The sequence below is a fragment of the Somniosus microcephalus genome, chromosome 1 (genome assembly GCF_052327205.1).
Source record: "Somniosus microcephalus isolate GS21.2 chromosome 1, FLI_Smic_1.0, whole genome shotgun sequence".
Lineage (NCBI taxonomy): Eukaryota > Metazoa > Chordata > Chondrichthyes > Squaliformes > Somniosidae > Somniosus > Somniosus microcephalus.
In genome coordinates, this window is record NC_140987.1 from 368,172,020 (window position 1) to 368,178,019 (window position 6,000).

The following is a 6,000-nucleotide window of genomic DNA, read 5'->3' on the forward strand; positions in this document are numbered from 1 at the left end:
TCAGAATCCAACAAAGAAGGGCTAAAAGCTGTCATTAATGTGATTGCTGATGAAGGTCTTCCTTTGGGCCAAATCTATGTTTTCAATGGTCAAGGGTAACATAACTATCCTAAGTTTAATATTCGTTGTGATTGTATCCTTTTAAGAGATCACAATGACACAAAGGAAAGCGGGCAGATTGCAATTAACACAAGTGTTATATTTTTCCTTGTTTACTGATGCTGTCATATCGTCTGTAAATTTTCCAATTTGCATAATTTTGGTCTCCTAATTGGGCTTAATGAAATGGTGTGATGATTTTTGCATTTTGAATGTTTCTTGATATTGTACCCCCATCAATCACTATAACTTTTATATATGTAGAAGTGTAAATGCAGAAATAAAAACAGAAATACTCAGCAGGTCAGGCAGCATCCGTGGAGAGAGAAATAAAGTTAATGGCTGGATTTTTTACCTTAGAGTCGGGCCGGGTGCGTGCAGGCCGTGTAGTGGGTCACCATGACAGAGTTTTCAACAGCTCATTCTGCACTGTGCACTCAACTGAATTAGTTCAATGGAGTGAGTCATATGGGCTTCCCGGTCAATTAACTGGAGTGGATCTGATGACTTCACCGATGAGTCCTTTTCAGCTAAGACATTTAAAGGAGCCTTGCACACATTAGAGTTGAAGGTTTTTGTAGGAGGCTTAGAGGTGGTTGGGAGAGGTGACTATTCTTATCTATCGAAGACTATTGTGAGGGTGCAAGGAAGGATGGTGTCTCAGTGCCAGAAGGCTGCATCCAGGTTCTCAGATGCCTCCCTGGAAGCCCTGGTCCAAGGAGTCCGAGCGCATGGAAGGAGGTCCTATTCCCTGGTAACAGCAGAAAGAGACCAGCTAGGAGAACCAAGAGGGCATGGCTGGAGATCACACAAGAAGTCAGCAAGAGATTTAATGATCTCATAAAGTCAGCTAGGGTGAGTACAATGCCACACTCAACTATATCCTGATGTGTGTGTCATCCCAACCCCAGCACTCTGCCTTCCCAAGCCTACTCCTGCACATCACTCCTCACACCAAACTGTCTAGCAGGTGCACCCATCCCTCACTGCCTATGCACCTACTCACCATCCCCATCTGACTATCCACCACTTACACTCACCCTCATCTTAATGCAATGTAATGCCACTCCCTCATAGTCACCCTCTATAGATGTAGCCCATCTATCCCTTACACTCATTCCATCATGCTCATGCAAAGTGCTCTTCTTTCCCTCCTTGCAGGAGAAGAAAGTACAGAACTATAGCAAAAGACAAAAAAATGAAGGTGGCCCTCCAATATACACTAATTTGATGCCAGCAGAGAAGGATGCACTCAAAATTAGCGGAGTGGCAGAGCTGCTGGTGGTGAGAGACAGAGAGAACGTGACCTCCCAGCAACCTGGTGACAGAATTAAATATCCCACATGGCATACAACAGTCACTCATATGGTGACTGATGACAGCAGCCAGTGAAATATCATCATGTGCATAATGGTAATGTTACACCTTCTTATCATGAGTTCTGATCCATGTCTTTACTCTGACACAGGTCCATCAAGTGCCCCCACCACTGTCCAGCCAGAAGAGGAAGATGATTCCTCAGAGGACGCTTCATTCTCTGAGGGTGCACCGTCACCAGACCCATGCGCACCCAGCACCAGAGATATGTGCATGTCGGTGGGTCCTGTGAGACTATTAGAATACATCATTTGCTGTAAAAGTTTGCTGTAACTTGAGTTTGGGACACATACGCAGTGAGGGGCCTGCCCAGGTTTTTAGGGTATAACAGATGTTGTTTTAAGATACTCGAGGCTGCTGCAGTCGGGGGCAACTTGGTCAGTTGCCAGTTAAATTCGTACGTCCAGTCATCGCCGAGTTGCCCACTCGCTGGTGTTAGTACGTCTATAGAGGTCCAAGGACAGAGGTCCTCAGCCAGCAGCCACGGGCTGCGAGGGACCAATGGTGAAGGACAGTGCGGTTACGCCGGGGGTAGCGGCGAGCCACAGTCCAACCAGGGATTAGCTTGGCCGCCCGGAGACGGGCGGCGGATGTATATAGTTTTAGTTTAAGTTTGTGTTTATTGATAAGTAATTATTTAGCTTAAGTTTGGGTGTTTTTGATTTAAGTTAAATAAGGTGATGGGTAGTTTTAAGTAAGTAATCTGTTAAGAGAGTGTATATTTGGGGTCGAGGTCGTGGGACCCGACCATGCTTCACCAAGCCAGAGAATCTTTTGGGGACCGGGCTGCATGTTTTTACATCTTTTTGCAGAAAGATTTTCGGGATGGAACGGGTCGTGATCCTATTCGCCCTGATCGGGATGAGTGTGGAGAGGAGGGGCGACGTCCAAGACTCCCACATCTACGGGTGTTCGGGAGGCAAGGCACCCCTGGCGATCGATGGGAGCGGTGAATGGGATGCGGAGGAAACCGCCGTCTACTTCCATGAGGGAAGGTGGCCAGGATGGTTGGGGTCCAATTCGTCTCAGTACTCCAGCGTAACCGGATTCACGTACGGGGAGGCCTCCCTCCTGTGCCCCAGGGCACGAGTCGTTACCATGAGGGTCAGCATCACCGTTGGAAAGCGAATATGTATGACGTGTAAAGGGCACATTCCACTGGATAGATGGTGGTGGCTCAGGAAGTTGAGCAAGGACATGAGGAACCCCGAAGTCGAGTGGGAATGGTTGGGAAACAACACCCATCGGACAATTACCGGGACACATGGAGGACTAAAGGTGTGTTGGGACAAGTGGTTGGAACCGGATCAAGGGATTTACATCTGTATGTGGGGGTCAGAGTAGGTCTGCCCCGCAGACATATCCATTATTTTCCACCGGCAGTGGCAAGACGCCGGAGAGGGGATAAGGTGGGATACCAGCCTGAAGGTGTGTGCGGTCCCATACACCCAGATTCCAGTCAATGCCACTGAACTTGTGCCCGCCCATGGCGCAGACGGCGAGTTTATCCATGGAAGATTGCCCCACCGCCACCAAGGGACCAGGGAATGGGTTGGTACTAGTCCCCACCGACCAGATGCTGTACCAGGGGATACACTACGTGGTAGCCTCCGTGATTTTAAATCTCACAGAGGCACATTTACCGGAGTGGTGCCCCAAAGAAACAGAGCATTTATACCAGGCCCTATTGAAGGACATGTTCAAGAAGTTTTATGAATTCGATTTTACCCACGTGGACAAGACCGAACTCTACACCACACACCGAGAATATTTGGGTAATGCAGGGAGGCAAAGAAGGGGTGTATGGAATGATGTTTTTACTGCGTTTAATACTGGGTCCTCTGTCATCAACAGCTTGGATGACATAGAGCTGCAGACCCAGATAAACGGTTTAAAAACACAGTTAAAAGGGATATTACTGGATGAGAACAAGCTAGTGGGCTCGGAGTTGCATGAGGACCAGGCCATGACGATGCATTTAAAAGAGATCATAGCCGAATTGGAAAAGCATGCAAAGACGGTAAATGCTCTCATAAGGGAGGACAGAAATGCTTCTGACCAGGCTGCGCAGAATGAGGTGTGCGTGTTATATGGGGCATGGTTACTGGGCGAGGGCCGCAGTAATCTGGATGATTTAAAACAAGGTTTGGTCCCCTCCTGGATTAGCAACAAGCACCTCGCAGCCCTCCACCCTTTTGAGAATGCATTGAGCCCATGCCAACTCCGGCTAGCCTCTGGAGCCTATCCAGTCCCTGTGGATTGTGGGCGGTCCAACCACACAATCATGGGAGCAATAGTTTGGATGCCGGTCATGGGTAGGACAGCCCGACCCGCACTGGTATACAGGGTTGAGAACATTGGAGTCATTCAAGGGGTTGCACACATTCGTTTCACAGCGGTCCCACCTTACGTCATTAAGTGGGAGCACGTTATGACAGGTACTGACCTCTCAGGGTGCCAGAGCCGGGGAGCACACATAATCCTGTGTCCCCAGCACTTGAATGCCTTTTCAATACCGCAGTGTGGGTTCAGAGCTGCTGACACAAAGCCTATAAATTGTACCATGGAGGCAATGGCACAAGACCATGTTCCTCTGCAGGTAGCATATATAGGGGGTGGGACATATTGTGTCACCACCGGCACGTCCCACTACCAGCATGGGCAGCATAGCTGGTGCCCTGTTAGTGACAGCAGTTTCTGTTTTAAACCCGAGGCAGAAGTTCAAGTGGCCCAGGAGCGAATTGTCCCCATTCCTGAATGCTCCACTATTCACCTCAATGTGAAGGAGAATTTTACGAACTTGCAAAAGTACGTAGCGCACTTTGGCTACGAAATTCCCCCTCTCCCTGAACATCTGACTAAAATACTCAAAGCCGTTATAGTTTCGCAGAATCATTTTTATACACTTGAACAGAAAACAGTAGAGATAGGGACTAAGATATTGGATATTGTGACTCCACCCTGGTGGAAATTTTTCCGTAATACAGAGGTCCCTTCGTGGATCAGACTGGCTTCCCACATTCTCGTGGTTTGCCAGTTAGGGATAGTGTTGTATTTAGTTTGTATCCAGTGTAAGGGAAAAGGTCGGTGGTCAGAATTCCGAAACCAGAGGATTTGGAAAGAACATTATGTAAGGGTGGAGGGAGATACGCCAGTTTAAGTCTTTTTCCCTGTATTTTGATTAAAAGATTGTTGTTTCTTTGTGTTTGTTATTTTTAATTAAAGGTTTTTCTTTTGTTGCTTTTTGCGATGCGGTTTAATAAAAAAAAAATTTGTACCAAGTGGTGCAGGGGTGTTGGTCCCCTCCATGCTTGGATGTGTGTGTGAAGTCTGTATTTTTACTCTCTGTATGCTGATGTACACTACATTTTCGCGGAATGGGAAGTGCATGTGTTGTGAGTATATTAGACAGGTAATTACAGGGGAAGGTTGACTATGGAGGGTCAGATAAATTTTGCTCACTTAAATGTATGATACTTCAAGTAAGTTTTAGTGTCACAGGGAGAACTGTAAGGTTTGCAAAATTTCTGCATTTCCCCGAAGGCTGTTATTAATAAACGGAACCCTGCGTGGACATTGTAAATCAAAAAGGGTACCCAAAATGGCATCCGTACCTCGTGGCAGAAAGCCTGTTGGATTTTAAAAGGGAGCAGCTTGTGGATCGAAACCAAAGCTGCAGTGTTCTGTGAAGAGAGACTTTGTATTTTGAAACCAGACAGGACTCTGAATTATGCATTGGACTGAATTGGAGACAAATCTAAATTCAGTTTAGGCCTATAGTTAAGGCCATCAAGCAGTCTACATATATTACTGGAAACAGATTAACACAGCTATCGAGGCTGGACAAGCACATGAAGGAACTTTCATGACAATACAAGTCGATTATCGGGCCGGTAGACGCGATTACCGGCCATCTAAAAACAGTTAGTATGGATTGCTACCATTATTTAAAATAGCCCGCCAAGGTTAAGACAAAGAACTAACCTGATTTGGCGCGCAGATAAGGGTTTTCGAAAAAGGTATAATTGAAGGCCCCCGGGTAGCAATCGCTCTCTCTCTCTCTCTCTCTCTGTGTGCTGGTGCTGCTGCTCTCCCTGCTCTTCGGCCCCTCGCCCTCGTGGCTGCCGCTCTTTCCCCATCCCGCGCTTACCCCCTGGCCTTTGCCCGTGCCTTTTTCCCACTCCATCTGGACTCGCCCCGGCACCGGGTCAGGCGGACACGGACAGTTCAGGCCAGGTGAGGCGGGACGCAACGAGGGGAGGAGAGAAGACCACCGGAGAGAAGGCCACCTGAGGAAGACTGGCTGAAGAAGAACAACTGAGGAGACAAACTGAGGGGAGGCTTCGAATTATCGGGCCTTCAGCCTCGGCCGACCTTCGAATATCTGCACACTAACTCAAACTGGCGGCTGTCGACGAAGAATCATCCCTGCAAGGTAAAGTACCCAAACAGAGACTTTAACTTTGGGGTACTCGAACCTAGACAACGCCCTTGCAGCGCACGGAGACCACGTGATGACGGCAG